Source organism: Dipteris shenzhenensis, chromosome 16 (genome assembly GCF_047967505.1).
Source record: "Dipteris shenzhenensis isolate YYH24624 ecotype China chromosome 16, Dip_SZ_1.0, whole genome shotgun sequence".
Lineage (NCBI taxonomy): Eukaryota > Viridiplantae > Streptophyta > Polypodiopsida > Gleicheniales > Dipteridaceae > Dipteris > Dipteris shenzhenensis.
The window spans coordinates 28,211,992-28,227,651 of record NC_141611.1 but is presented as its reverse complement, the minus strand read 5'-3'; the positions used below and the strand labels follow the sequence as shown (position 1 = coordinate 28,227,651).

Genomic DNA, 15,660 nt, shown 5'->3' with positions numbered 1-15,660 from the left:
CCTTATAGTAGGGACCACCCAAACCATCCCCCCTTGCCCTTAACCCATGCCTAATGCTCCTTCCATGTGTACCTTAAAAAAAGAAGCCCCAAATGACATTCAAGAGGTGGTGGGCACACTTGGGGCAAGTTTTGATTCCCCCCTCTCTCTTAGGTGGTCTACCCTCTTTCTTTGGTCCACTATTCCGGTCCCAACCTGTTTCTCCTTCCATTTTTTGAATATGGGATTTCCCTCTATTGTAGCTACCCTCTTCCGCCTATTTCTCTATCCCCTCTTGATCTAGGCCCTCCTCCTCTACTCATTTTGGCTATAGTAGCTCCTCTGTCTCCCTCTCTCTACAATAGATCCTCTTTCCTACCTGCCCCCCCCTCTCTCTCTCTCTCACTCACACTATCTCTCCCCCCTTTCCCTCTCCTTTGCCTCATTGGAGCTACTCTCTTCCTCCAAGCTACACTACTGGCTATAGTAGGAGTCCCATTCTTGTTGTTCTGATCTATGTTGGATCTTCCCTCTCCCTCCAAGCTACACCACCCTCTATAGGAGTCCCATTTTTGCTTTTTATACCTTTACAAGTATGGTAAGGAACATGGCTACAAGACCATGTAATGCTGTGACATCTTGTCTTTCGCAATACTGAAAATTCTTTGAATGAGTGGATGCCTTGCACCTGTAGCTTGAATGACTAGAGATTCATGAAAGTATCGGCCAAAGGTCCACATAAGCTTCCCAAGAGTAAGAGAGGTGATATCTTGCATGAGTGTAAGGGCTGCATCTTGAAGTTCAAGTTTGGGAAAAAAGGATGGCTCACAAAGGTGGAACATGTCTATCAAATGTGCATTTCATCTCAAATCTAAGAGTCATCACACCTCAGAGTTTGACATGAATGGTATGGGAGAACTCCATGATTTTATCAAGATCACAAGCATTACACTTTCTTAGGTCAATTATACTCAAATAGTACTTAAGCAATTTCATTTACATGATTGTAAGCCCCTCCCTACTCCTATGGAATGAAACATGAAATTGTCCAGCACTTGACAATTCTCCAAATTTAGATCCTCCTCAATACAAGTAGCTCATTGGCAACTTTATCTACTTGACTATGACCATGTCTAACGTTTCTTATTTGGTCAGTGTGGTCATTCAATTCATACAAAATCTCAAGAAGACTCGCCTCCTTGCAGCAAAGAGAGTAGTCATATACCTTCATGGTATATGGGATCATGAACTACATTATGCCAAGTCATTTAACTTACACTTCCATGGATATACAGATGCTGATTGGGCATGAAGTTTAAATGACAAAACATCCACCAGTGGATCTCCCAGTCTCATCTCCATTTTATCACCACTGATAATTGGACTCCCACTAATTGAGCATAGGATATTTTGCTCCTATAAGGAGTTTATAACCCTTTCTTTTTGTTATCTAGATGGTGTAAAAAGACCAACATGAGTTTCTTGAATACCAAATCACATAGCTGGTACATCCATCATCGTTGATTCACCTCTATGATCCATGATTATATGTTTTTTGTCTATCAATGGTCTAGGTTAGAGTTGGTGAATCTTAGGATGAAGCTTCTACACCATAGCTTCCACCTCCTATGGAAGAGCATCTACAATGTGCACTCTCCCTCAATATTTGGGACCTAGAACTTTAGAAATTTTATGCAACGTATGCCTACATGTGGGATCACTATTATGGTACTCTTTCGAGGTGTAGTTAGACAATGACATGCTTTTCCAAAAGTAATCACATTTCAATAGACAAAATAATAATAGACTCAATGCCTACAATCCAAAAATTGCTAAGTTTTACTTCACATATTATTTACCACTTCAAAACCTATCAAATTTATTCAGTCAAAGTATAAATGGCAAAGAAAAATAGCTTTGGCCCCAAGTAGTCTGCGCCTGTGCAAAGCTAGAATTGGTGCCCAGGTCAAGATCCAAGTAGCCAGCATACGCTTGCCTTGGATTCTGCGATACATATGTAGCCATGTAGTTGTATAATCTTTTCGTCCAAGGGAGGAGGAACTGTTCTGGCGATCCTGTATCGTTTGTCCAATCTGCATGATATTGTATGACGAACAAGTTCCCAGCTCTGTGTGGGAAAGCGATGCTATCTGCAGGTATTCTCGCCATCATCCCTCCATACGGTTCCAAAAGCAAGCTTCCCAAGCTTGGATTTGCCTCTAGGAAGTCAAAGGCTCCTGCCCATCCTTCTCGAGTCCTTCTCTCGGAATGGGAAGTTGCACGTAATCAGATTTGGCTTTGAAAAAATTCTTCGCCGTGTTGAATCTATCTGCCAGTCTGCTCGGGCTGTTTACACGTCCTACGTTGGCCACTGCTTCTATCCAGGTCCCTTCCACGCAGTCCCCAGCCGTGAGCTCAAGCTCAGGAAATATATCGTTCATTAGTGCAAGAGTCTCATTTAGAGGCCCCAAATGATACCCATAGAACAGAGCACCGAGGTTTCCTTCGACGGTGCCACCCCCGTACAGATACACTACAATCTGGATGTTCTCAGGTGCGGTTAGAGGAGCCACTGTCTGCCATCTGAAGATCAGTTCATTGAGCTGCTCCCTATCGGTTCTCCACATATTAAATGCCGTCACTCTTGGAGTAACTGGAACGAGACAGATTCTCCAGGCAACGACAATTCCCCAGGTTCCTCCTCCGCCACCACGGATAGCCCAGAAATGGTCCTCCCCCATGCTCTGCCGGTCTAGGAGGTCACCGTTGGCATCCACAAGGAATGCATCAATCACGTTATCTGCAGCAAGGCCATACATTCGAGAGAGGAAACTGTATCCCCCTGCGCTTATGTGTCCACCGGCTCCGACAGTGGGACAGACACCGGCGGGAAATCCTAAGTCGGAGGTCCTTTGTGATATCGCATAGTAGAGCTGCCCCAGCGTAATTCCAGCTTCAGTCCATGCTGTCCTGGACTCTAAATCAATCTCAACGGATTGCAGGTTCATCAGGTCGATGACCACAAAGGGGCGATCGGCAATGAAGGAAAGGCCTTCGTAGTCGTGTCCTCCGCTGCGCACACGAAGTTCCCATCCGTTGTCGAGGGAGCAGGAGAGAGCTTTTTGCACTTGCTGGGGAGAGTTTGGAAGTATGAGAACAGAGGGAGAGGGCACTCCGGGCTCTTGGAAGCGGAGGTTTTGTATGGAGAAGTCAAGGAGGCGGTAAAAAGTGACAGGGTCGGAGGCGAGGGTGGTGAAGTTGTGAAGGCCACCATCGTCCTGGAGGCAGCTGAGCAAGCCTATGAGGTCACCAGAAGAGTGGACGAGGGTAAGGATGAAGGCCAAGCAGAAGATGAAGAGTAAGAAGAACATGTTGGAGGCCATAGCTAGGACCATAGACTACAAACTCCCACAAATATCGAACTCCTCTAGTTCTTCGTATATATAATACCGTCAACCGTTTATTAGAGAGCAGTCACGCGATGATGCCCTTGATTTGCACAGCAGACAATTAATTGGGGGCAGTTGGCAAAGCAGTTCTGCATAGTGAGAACAGCTACCTACCCATTCCCTCACGAAATATACCTTATTGACGAGCGTTCAGCCGTGATCGAACCCATTCGCTGGCGTGACTAAGCAAGTTGTTCACTAGTTGGCTCTCTATGAACATATGAACGATTACATTCTTTCCAATCTATTTTAAGAACATCTCGAGGATGGTATTCTTTACTTGGCCAGCACTAGGACGTTTTTTCAAATTCTGAAATCATGTGCTTCCACATGGCACAATATACACCCTTAGATTTTTTAAATTCTGAAGGCTTTGAAAGCTTTTGAAAAGCTGCGTAAAAAGCCAAGGCAAAACCTTTAAATATAGGTGAAACGGACGAACGTAAGCCAAAAACAACGTAGATTGCTTTATGAAGGCTATTGGTTCTGAAATCCTGTGCTTCCACATGGCACAATATACACCCTTAGATTTTTTAAATTCTGAAAGCCCAAAAGCTTTGAAAGCTTTTGAAAAGCTGCGTAAAAAGCCAACTGCGTAAAAAGCCAAGGCAAAACCTTTAAATATAGGTGAAACAGACGAATGTAAGCCAAAAACAACGTAGATTGCTTTATGAAGGCTATTGGTTTGTGAAGAGACCCTCACATGTTGGCTTTCGAATGTTCACATGCCGTCACCATCAGGTTTGCTCCTGCTTATACTGAAGCTTGTATCGAGCCACTGCCCATGAATCTCCTTCGTTATGCTTTATGTGTCTTTGAGAGGTTCAACGAAGCTTATGGCTATAGATCGGTCTGTTTAAACTGTTGCCATTGGCCGTTGTAGCAAATCGATGAAACCCAGTGTGACTTCTCGTTCTCCCTCCAGTTTACCCACTACGGTCCCAGCGTGGATATGATCCCCGCCGGACATATGCAATGCTTTGGCTAGGACACGAAAATGGATACCGTGATTTCTCTGTCTATCGATAATAGCATGCATTGCGCGGTGGATATGAAGTAGTAGCCCATTATCTCGACAATAAAAGGCCAAGCTAGTATTTGCAGTGAAGCCTCCCGTCAAATAATCATGCATGACGATGGGTACTCCCGATTCTCTAGCAAAGATTGCTCTTTTCATCATTTCCTCACACGTACCCACAGTGGCATTTAGATAATGTCCTTTTATTTCGCCCGTTTCGGCCTCAGCCTTGAAAAGAGCTTCTGCCACAAACAGGAACCGGTCCCTCCAACGCATGAATGGTTGAGAATTTACGTTCTCATCATCCTTCGTAAAATCAAGTCCACCACGGAGACATTCGTAAACAGCCTTGCCATAGTTTTTAGCAGATAAGCCCAATTTTGGCTTGATTGTACATCCCAGCAAGGGACGACCATATTTGTTCAGTTTATCCCTTTCGACTTGGATACCGTGAGGCGGCCCAATGAAAGTCTTAGAATAAGCAGGAGGAATTCTCAGATCCTCCAAACGTAGAGCTCGTGGGGCTTTAAATCCAAATACGTTACCTGCAATGGAAGTGAACATATTGGTGACGGAACCCTCTTCAAATAGATCCAAAGGATAAGCGACATATGCGATATATTGATTCTCTTCCCCAGCAACGGGTTCAATTTTGTTGTCTGCTACTATGAGGCAATTGACACTATCACTTCATGTTAGCATTTTGAGATTATCCATGACTTAGCAGCACTCCTTGTGGCTTACGTAACATGGACACTTTGAGTTGCTACCATTGGTAGACTACACAATAAAATAGTTTGGAGGTGGATGGGATGCAAACATCAATAATTGTTGCGATCTGATCAAAGTTTGCAAAAGTGTCAATGATAACTATTGCCAACTCATAAGATCATGGACATAGTGAATCATTTTAGATATAATAAGATGTTATTTATATGCACTTTTATATTTCCATAGTCGTAATTTTTTGGAATCTTGCAAAGGCAAAAATTGTAACTACAACTGCTCAAAGATGTGTGAAGATGATTACCTTGATGGTTTGAACATCTTTGATCGTTGGATTGTGTACAGCTTTTGTGCTTGAATTTATCATCTTTAGGAAATTGCACATATGCTAACCAACATATCCAAACATGCAGAACATGAGGAATGCATATTGACTAATCATGATTGTTTTTCAGATTCCAACATTCCAGCAAAGAAATGGGCAACTTCTTGTCGAGCTGTGGACGTCACAAAGGATACTCCACATAAGTAGAATGTACGGTCATTTCAATTCTGAAATGTTTCTGCACCGTCTGTTGCTCTGGTCCGCATTAATGCGCTACACCTCCAACACTGGAGGTGACTATTCAAAACGGGGGGATGGCACGTTCCCCTATGATATATAATTTTTGGAGAGACATGTGCCGGCTCTCCACCATACATTACGTATGGTTTTTTTTTTTTTACACCTCATCTTGAGCACGCACACTTCTTCGCACATTTTGTTTCCGCAAGGGAACATTACATTTGCTTGGTTCGACCAACATACTAATCATGTCTGCAACACTTCTGTTTTCGAGATGTTTGCACCCTCCAAACGAGTGTCTTCTCCTAAAGGTACGCACAACAAAATGTATTTGCTTGATTCAAGTTATTTTATCAATTCTTTCACCTTCTAAAGATAGAGGTTCAGTCCATTTTGCTTTTCCTGTTGCGTTTAGACAAAACCACGTGAGTGAAATTGTAGCAAAGTTTCGGATGGTTTTTATTATTAATCCCTATAGGTGTTTAAACCCGAACATAAGACATCGATTCATGTCACGATGTAGAAATGACCACCAGAAACTCCTTCGAACATGACCATTCATCAATGCTCAGAGCAGCCAAAGGTCGAGCTATTCAACTTGATATAACATCAAGAAAGATGTCCTTGAGGCCAGCTACGTCATCGTGGTTGACCATCGTAGATAGATACAAGCAATGGGTTAGTAATTGCACGGCTATTTTCTCTAGCCTTCAAATCTGTGGTGTCTGTCGCATAACCATGCTATTGTCTGCAAACCAAAGGATCGTTTCTTCGCAAGGCATAGGCATCTCGAGCCACAGCGCCACACTCGAAAACATGATACTTTTGGATGCCTGCGAGAATATGGGCATGCAAGTGACTTACTGGAAATGCCAAAGCTGCACACGAGATGCCCAGCGGAGCAGATACATTGTGCGGTTGATGCCACAGTACTCTCGACAGTTGCTTAAAACAAACCACCTCCACACGCAATTGCTAAGCATCATAGATATATCCATTTCAGTTACCACGACTGCAAATGCGATTGCTCGTGGCACACTCGATCGAAGGTCACTTCTAGACAATCCTCTGATATCTTGGCGAAACATTCCACTAAGCTTGGCTCAAGAAATCATGACGAACGAGCTGTCAGGTGTGCTCGCATACAACATCGAGAACAATCCAATATTGTGCAAGTACAATTCTTTAGCAGAGCGTGCGGACAACAAGATGGGTATGTGCATCTTGAGTCCTCAAACCATTGCAGGTATCTTGGAACTACACGATGAGACAGCTCCCTTTGAGTTAATGTCAATAGCGGAATCTCAGCCTGAGCTCCTGCTTTTGCAAAACATGGTGGAACCCACGAACCGTCACGCCTTTGATGCAAGGGACAAGCATGAGTTTGCCTCCATACAGCTACGGGGTACAGAAATGCTTTCAGAGAGGGTCGTTTCATTCCACGTCGATGGAGTAGCAGCAGTTGGCAGTGCATGCGTTGACATAACCATGGAGTCAGCAGTGTTCCCCTTCCTATTCCCTTTCGGACGGGGCTACTATGATGGCTGCATACAGTTCAGCAACTATGTGAAAATGAGAATATGCACCTTATTCTCTATCTACACGCTCTAGTGTTCCCCTTCCTATTCCCTTTCGGACGGGGCTACTATGATGGCTGCATACAATTCAGCAACTATGTGAAAATGAGAATATGCACCTTATTCTCTATCTACACGCTCTACAAGCCGTACTTGTTGATCATGTTTCAGTTAAAATAGGCAGTGATGATTGCCAATTCAAGCAACTCTACATGCTTGCAACGAGACATCGACCAATATAGGAAAGCCAACCCTGCCATGACCGATGAAGACGCAATGAGACACGTGCTTCGCTACAGCATGCCATCAACAATGCCGGGGTCCCCATCGTGGCATCGACGGCAACTAAAGGACTCATAACGATGGTCGATGCTTGGGGCCTCCCAGATTTCTTTCTGACATTCACTACAGACGAGGTCACCGATACACGGTGGCAAGAAATTAATGTGATCGAGAGCATCGCAACACATTATAATGCGCAATTCACTTGGAAGGACTGTCCTGTTGAATGCGTGGCACTTTTCCACACACGCTTCCACATGTTCATGCGCAAGCATTTGCTTTCATCCAACGGTCTACTTGGTTGAATACAACACCTTGTCGTTCGTTATGAGATACAAAACAGGGGCTCCCTACACACCGAACTAGTTCTTAGGAAGCAGTTGCACGTATGCAGAAAAGCGTGCTACGTCCGACCGTCACACCACAGTTGCAAGCACAGCTTCCCTTTCGCAACACAGCCAGAATATGAACCCATCCTCGACCCTCTGACGCAACATTGGTTGTATTACCGGCCGGGACATGAGCACTAAAACGTCGTTCCTTACCACCCTTCCGTGTTACTATTGTGGGGTGCACACATGAACATACAGTGGGTGACAAACTCTTCAATCTCTCACTACCTCCTCAAGTACGCGATGAAATCTGAACCAATGGGCAAACTGAACATCCGTTCAGAAGACGCCTCGCGTTTGGGGTTGCAACATCTCGACGAAGTAAAGCTGAAACTCATCGCCGCAAGCCTCCTATCAAAACCAACCTCTCCAACAGAGGCCGCACTAAACTGCATGCAGATACCAACAATCACAAGGAGCGAGACCGTTCACTATGTCGACTCCTCGCCACCATCTCTAAGACAATGCATCATCTCGTGAAACAACAACGTCACCTTGCACCCGGTCAACATATACTGCGGGAGACCGAGGGTCATCAAGGATAGCACGTTCTACAATTACCATAGGCAATATGTGATCCGAAAGCCCAAGGAAACGCAACATGGAACGGTTGGTCTTGACCTCTTAGGCAACAGGATCGCAAAATGTGAGTGAGTAGTCAGATTCACTGGCTACCACCCTGGACATCAACCAGAGGGGTACTTCTACAATGTGCTCTTGCGAAAACTTAGCTTCAGGAATGAAACGGAGCTCATATCACCTGCCAACACAGCTGGATCCTACTTTGTCGAATGCCAAATGCGCGGCCTCATATTGAGCAACGAGGACCTCGAAATGTATGTGACCGAATACACGCAAAGGAACTTGCTAGCGACTGACCACACAGACCAGTTGATCAATATGATATTGCAAAAGGTTGCGATCATCCGAGACTGCCCACTGGAAGCACCTAACATCGACCAGCAAACCATCGCAGGGCCAACACGCACGAGGATGTTGGAAAAAATGGCCGAGTTTTGCATCGTCGCCAATGCCGCATTGACAGTAGAACAAAAAAGAGTCTTCGAAAGCCTAGCTTCAACAAGCTCGGGGCTGCACGTTGTCTGTGGAACACCAGGTAGCGGCAAAAGCTTCTTGATATGGTACTATGTTTTGCATCTGGTAGTGCAAAACAAAACGGCAATACTCTATGCATCAACAGGGGCGGCTGCGACGCGGCTGAGCGGGATTGCAACCACTGTACACTACCAATTCAAGATCCCTGTGCGCAGTAGTCAGTACCCACTGAACATCCATGAGACGGATGAGCGACACCTCGCAATCAAGGAAGCCAGCGCGATCATCATTGACGAGATGTCCATGCTAACAAGGATGACTTTCGATCTCGTGGTAATTATAAGACAAATCGTCAATGTCACTAATGGCACATTGCATGAGCCATTCAGACACAAAATGCTCATAATTTTTGGTGACCTGGCGCAATTACCGCCAGTCTGCAAACACCGCGAGGATCTCTGTGAGCCGTGCCACATCACGTCCTCCGCGCACTGGGCTCAAGCGAGAATGTACCACATGCAATTCTCGATGCGACATGCCGTTCCTGGCATTCTTGCATGCCATAAGACTCAGGACACCCACAACTGACGAGATTTCCGACTGTTTGGGGCATGCATTGTCGACAAGGAAGGTGCATGCCACTTCATCGATGCCGAAACAACCATCATTTGCATGCATAGACTCGATGTCGCTACCTTCAACGATGAGCTTGTGGAGAAATTCAACACTCCCGAGATGATTGTGCATGTTCAAATACACAGTAACACCGCGAGCGAACCAGCTCTCAAAATATGGTTGGAGGACAAAAGCTTCAACGAGATAGGAAAAATTTGCGTGGGGGCGAAGGCAATGATAACGGAAAACATCGACCTCGCAATAGGTGCCACAAATGGAGCAATGTGCAAAATCAAGAGCATCAATGCAACTAGCAGGGGAGAAATCAACGGTATCACTGTCGTCGTGGACACAACAGCGGCCGTGCTCACATTACGACGCTTGAAGCATCAGCGAAAGGCAATAAATGGAAAATGGTTCCACAAGTCCACATTTCCACTAACCTTAGCATACGCTATCACGGGACACAAATCCCAAGGCGCAACCGTATCCAACAAAGCGCTGCTCATATTTCGAGGAGTGTTTGCCCCTGGCCTAGCATACGTGATGTTGTCCAAAGTGACTAAGAGAACGAGGCTGCGCATACTACATTGCCCACATCCAGACATATTCTGACCAATTCCACGAGAGTTCTCACAGCCGACAACACAACCACGCGCATAAAGGTATTCACTACCAGAGATTGAAAAAGGCAGAGACAAGTCATGAATATGTTACGTCAAACATGCGTGCAAGGAAAATGGTTTTAATATCTTGTCTGTTGTCGAGAACAGGTGCAGAGAATCAGAAAGATCGGGACATTGCAACATAAGACATGGATGCAGACAAGGTAAATTCCACCAGCATGAAACAATCTTTTTTTCTTGAAGATTTAAAAAGACAGCTCATTTGAAAAGACGGTGTAATAAGTCGTGCCTGCAAGTAGCTATTTGAGCTATACAAAAGCAACGCGAAGGCAACAAAACCTCCACCAGCAAAGAGGAGGTTCTTCCTAACCACAAAGCAATTCCGGCTAGCAAACAATGTAGGAGAACGTCCGGGAGCTTACATCAACGGCTTCAACACGTATGCGGAACTACATGACTTCATTGATAACTGCAATAGGCGTTTGCCAACTAAAAGAGAGCCGGGAGGCTTGAGATTCGCAAATGGTACGTAATGCTTCTGAAAATTAAAAAAAACCACAACAATTGAGAAAAAGAATTAACGAGTTGCAAGAACAACAAACTCATCATGGATTGCACTTCTCCTGCAGGACTCCTCAAAGAGATCCTTGTCGAGCTTGACATTGAGTTCGATGAGACCGATAGGATGATGGAAAGTTTGCAGGGGCAGAAGCTACTAGACACGAAGATGAAAGGGATCACAGTGTATGCGTGTGAGCTGCTGCATTACGGGTACAACGTATCCTTGGAGTTGCTGAGGGACACGACGTGCGATCAAGGAACGGCTATACTCGAACAATTCATGGAACAATTTGGAGGGACACACGACGCGACGCACCCGGTGATGACAATGGAGAAGCTTACATATATTTTCGACAGGGACTTATACGAGGAGCGCTTCGGTATTGGAAACGATCCTTTAACACCAACAGAGAAAAACCAGGGCAAGTAAATAAATGCATTCTATTATGGACGTCAAACGAAAAAAAGAAGACCGAAAACCTCGATGACTAACGTAATTGTCAATGTTTACGTAGGTACGACATTGAAAGACGCAAGCCTCCAGATGACGTGAGCTTTAGTGTCTTCTTGGATTTATCTATGGGCACTACCACTAGAATTTGAGCATTGAAATGACTATTTAGTAGCCCTTTGATCCCTTTGACCCCTTAGATAAAATATTAAATAAAAAATATATGGGCACTACTACTAGAATTTGAGCATTGAAATGAGTATTTACTAGCGCTTTGATCCCTTAAATAAAATATTTAAGTCATTGCAAACAATTTGGTGCTACGTGTAGCATCTATTGAATGAGCTTCTTCAAGGTTTTGTGATCCCTTCACCATATAATTAATATGATTATTAAAGGTTTAGTGATTGCTCAGAGCATTCTTTAAACATATAGCAGAGAAAAGGACTTGTTGCCCCTTTGTTGTTTTATAAATTTGTTGTAATGTGAAAATGGAAAAAACACATCGACACTTCAAGTACTTGCACTTACTATATTATATTGCATAAAATAGACCTACCAGAATACATAAAAGCTTGCATATAAGACAAAGCCTACATAGAAACACTATGGGCTTGCTTTGCACACCCTTTGTTTGAGTATTTGTTGGGCCTCAAGGGCTGTAAGACCCATTCTCTTGAAATCAACGTTGAGAGAGAGGTAGTTCAAGGTAAAGCTCTTATGATTTGGGGTCATGTCTTGTCCCTTGTATCAACTTTGAATGGACATAGCTTTAGTTCAAAAGAAAAAAAGTTCCTAAACTCTCTCCATTGGGCACTAGAGATCACCTCTCTAGACATTATCTTTCTCCTCCAAATTAATAATTCTAAATATCTCTATCAAGTCCCCCAAATAGGCTTTAATAATTTTCTAGGTTTAGTATTTCTCTCTATAACATCAAAATACAATTGGTGTTGAAATCCAAGATCTTGATATATAATGGGTCCTCCATGAAACAATGGTGAAAATGGTGTTCCATTAGAGAGTTGTTATCCTTATTTTTTAGAGCGATGTTATCTTACTAGAAGTATTCTTGATCTCTTTAGACCATGATTTTGCAAGTATATCTAGATTTTTTCTAGATAATATTTTGTTAATGAACATGCAATTAGATCTATCATAAATTCTCTTGAACATAGTTTATTACAAGTAGAGCTTTGCCACTCCTCAACACTTAGGTAGTTCTATTGATTATAGTTCTCATTGCATTTGACTCATCAACCATTTAGTGCTTGGATAAACAAATGCCTTAAATAATTTAGTTACCCATTTTTCAATATAAAGTATATTTGTTATCTGTGCCTTGTACAAGTTTCACTAGTTGCAAGAATGGATCTTTACAAGTGTATGATAGAGAAGGCAATGTATGGGAGATTTGTAGAGAGTTGATTTTCAAATTCCCCTTTTTAAACATTTGTTTCATATGAGGTTGACTCTTGTTAAAATATTATTGTCAAATGCCTTAAGGGTTACTTCTCTAAAGTTTTTAGGCAATCAATGTAGTCTTCCTAATATGGTACTACTTCCTTGTCACCGTTGTCTTCTTGTACTATTGGTTGTGCCTATCCATCTATCCTTGTGGCTTCTTGGACCTAAAATTTCTCTTGTCACATGATTAGATGAGTGATGCAATCTTGTAATTGCTCACTTTGAGCACTTCTCTACATTTTAAGAGATGGTGGATCTTCCTTTTTGTCTTGTTAATGCTTTGGCAAACATACAATGGTTAGCACTTTTGAATTCCAAAGAGGCTATCTTGGGTCAATTTTTGAAAGATGATGGTGTATTTTATGTTCTTGACCCAACAATATAGAGTCATTACCTAGTTTAAATTCACATGTAGTCAAACCCTCTATTTATTAATTTTTGACTTCATGTTTAAAACCATGATCTTATGGTTGGTTAGATCCGTGATCTTATTCTTGGCACATGTAGTCAAACCCTCTATTTACTATTTTTTGGATTCATGGTTAGAACCATGATCTTATTCTTGTCTCATCGCACAAATAAAGTTTTATTAATTGCCATTGTCTTTTTTTTTCTTTTATTGTATCATTTTCTTTTTCTTTCCTTCCCCCACCCTTTTTTTCTTGTACTCATTTATTTATTTTTATTTTCCTTTATTCCTTTTGTTTTTATTTTTTATTTTCTTTCTCTTAAAGGAATATGAGGCTTGCATCAAAATCCTTGTCAAAATACCAATGATTCACTTCACACTTAACATGACTTTGATGGTGCATTGTCGGGCATTTTTCCAAGATGTGCTGCAACTGTATTGAATTGATTCCTTGCCTCAACTTGCATGCTTATTTTTCTTTTTTCCTATAGTTTGAGGTAAGAATTGTTCTTACCCAAGCTTCATCTATTCCTTGATTTGTGTCACTCTATCCAATTATTTTTTATTTCATTCATCAGTCCTAATGGATTTGAGAAATTATGGTTTGGCCAAGTGTTGTTATTGGGGGTAATGTCCCTTATTGCACATATGTCTTTAGATTTATGCCTGTCTATTTTTGTGATATTCTCTACCACCTTTTGGTAATATAGCCATAGCCTTTTGACTACTTCTCAATTCTCTATGAAATTTATATCAATAGCAAGCTCATTCAAAGATGCATGTAGCTATAGCCCAACATTTTTGTATGAGTTCTTTATCAAAATTTGGAGGTCTTTATGTTTAGTCAAAGATTTGACAATAGTTTTGAGCTTCCTTATGAAGTGCTAGCATAAAGTACTAATGTTATCTTGAAATGGGCCTATCCAACAAAATCAACCTCTTGAACTTCCTTGATACACCTTAGATCCTATCACATTAGGCCACAAATATTTTTTAAGACAATGCATTTCTCTTCTCTTCTGTAGCTCGTCAAGATGAAATCAAAGCCTTTCCTAATCATTTACTTATTCCCATGCTAGGACTATAATAGGAATTAGCGTGTGAACATGTTTATCATTATTTAAGAGAAGAAAGGAAATTAGATCTCTTGTTCTCCCTCTTGCATAAATGTTGTAGTTTTTCCTACATGAGATGTGTGAGGATGTTGTGGTGCTGATGTGAAAATTGGATTAGAGATATCTTTTACCCTATTTTCCAAGAAGAGAAATGTTGTGCCCTTGTCTTGTGGCATCATATGAGAGGGGACCTTATTCCTAAGTGAAAGAATTTGCATACTAAAAAGTCTACGCAAACTCCTTTCAAACATTGTGGAGTTAAGATTCTTAGAATGCTAGGGTCCTATCTCCTTACCAAAGTCTATTATTTATTTCTAATATGCATGCTACCTACAAGTACCTCAAAGAAAAGGTGCATATGGAGGCCTCTGTTTAGTTCCTCTTCCTAACTCTACTAGTCTAGAATGTCCTCTTACTTATAATCCATTCACTATAGATGCATTTAGGATGAAGGCGAGTTTAGATATTCAATCATCACTAAATTTTACTTTTGATTCAAAATATGTGTGCATGAGTTGGTTCGTAGCCTCCACTACAAGTGTTTATCCATTACTTGAAACCAGCCTTCATTCAAAAAACAAAGACCATTGTAAAGAGTTGCTAGAGAAATTCTTGATATCTCCTATGCCCAACGTGGGATGTTAGAGAAGGTTTCTAGAAGGGAGACAATTTTAGATGCATGGTTAATAAGGATATCTTACATACAAGCTGTACACTGACTTTGTTATTTGAGATAGGCTTATTAGTGTTGGAAAAATAATCATGGCACATGGATCCCTATGTACTAATATATAATGGACGCAACAAGGATAGAGATACATTTTCAAAAAGGTGAATTCCAATTTCTTAGGTTACAGATAGTTGGATCTTGAAGTACATTTGAGAATATGTTGCTCTCACCTTTGATGACTTAGACTTTTTCTTTACATTGAATTGAAAGGAGGCGATTGTGAGCAAAAGACTCCTTTGCCATTTATACTTCGACTGAATAAATTTGATAGGTTTTGAAGTGGTAAATAATATGTGAAGTAAAACTTAGCAATTTTTGGATTGTAGGCATTGAGTCTATTATTATTTTGTCTATTGAAATGTGATTACTTTTGGAAAAGCATGTCATTGTCTCACTACACCTCGAAAGAGTACCATAGTAGTGATCCCACATGTAGGCATAGGTTGTATAAAATTTCTAAAGTTCTAGGTCTCAAATATTGAGGGAGAGTGCACATTGTAGATGCTCTTCCATAGGAGGTGGAAGCTATGGTGTAGAAGCTTCATCCTAAGATTCACCAACTCTAACCTAGACCATTGATAGAAAAAAAACATATAATCATGGACCATAGAGGTGAATCAATGATGATGGATGTACCAGCTT

General features: G+C 41.9%; 1 pseudogene; it reads right to left on the bottom strand.

The window, feature by feature from the left end:
* The window catches only part of LOC147892784 (berberine bridge enzyme-like D-2), a 43,795-nt pseudogene extending 40,433 nt beyond the window's left edge, over positions 1-3,362 (bottom strand).
* Positions 3,363-15,660: the final 12,298 nt, after the last annotated feature.